This window comes from Physeter macrocephalus, chromosome 12, assembly GCF_002837175.3.
Source record: "Physeter macrocephalus isolate SW-GA chromosome 12, ASM283717v5, whole genome shotgun sequence".
NCBI classification, from domain to species: Eukaryota; Metazoa; Chordata; class Mammalia; order Artiodactyla; family Physeteridae; genus Physeter; species Physeter macrocephalus.
Window position 1 is genome coordinate 50,907,992 of NC_041225.1, and position 757 is coordinate 50,908,748.

Genomic DNA, 757 nt, shown 5'->3' on the forward strand with positions numbered 1-757 from the left:
GTAATTATATGTATGTTCCTATTACCATTTTCTTAATTGTTTTGGGTTTGTTATTGTAGGTCTTTTCTTTCTCTTGTGTTTCCTGCCTAGAGAAGTTCCTTTAGCATTTGTTGTGGAGCTGGTTTGGTGGTGCTGAATTCTCTTAGCTTTTGCGTGTCTGTAAAGATTTTAATCTCTCCGTCGAATCTGAATGAGATCCTTGCTTGGTAGAGTAATCTTGGTTGTCGGTTTTTCCCTTTCATCACTTTAAATATGTCCTGCAGCTCCCTTCTGGCTTGCAGAGTATCTTCTGAAAGATCAGCGTTAACCTTATGGGGAGTCCCTTGTATGTTATTTGTTGCTTTTCCCTTGCTGCTTTTAATGTTCCTTCTTTGTATTTAATTTTTGATAGTTTGATTAATATGTGTCTTGGCATGTTTCTCCTTGGATTTATCCTGTATGGGGCTCTCTGCGCTTCCTGGACTTGATTGACTATTTCCTTTCCCATATTAAGGAAGTTTTAACCTATAATGTCTTCAAATATTTTCTCAGTCCCTTTTTTTTTCTCCTCTTCTTCTGGGACCTGTATAATTCGAATGTTGGTGTGTTTAATGTTGTACCAGAGGTCTCTGAGACTGTCCTCAGTTCTTTTCGTTCTCTTTTTCTTTATTCTGCTCTGCAGTAGTTATTTCTACTATTTTATCTTCCAGGTCACTTATCCGTTCTTCTGCCTCAGTTATTCTGCTATTGATTCCTTCCAGAAAATTTTTCATTTCAT

The 757-nt window shown here is 37.1% G+C and overlaps 1 protein-coding gene across 1 annotated transcript in view; it reads left to right on the forward strand.

The window, feature by feature from the left end:
* The window catches only part of LOC114487281 (latent-transforming growth factor beta-binding protein 1-like), a 152,873-nt gene that overhangs the window by 123,260 nt on the left and 28,856 nt on the right, over positions 1–757 (forward strand). The window lies entirely within an intron of this gene.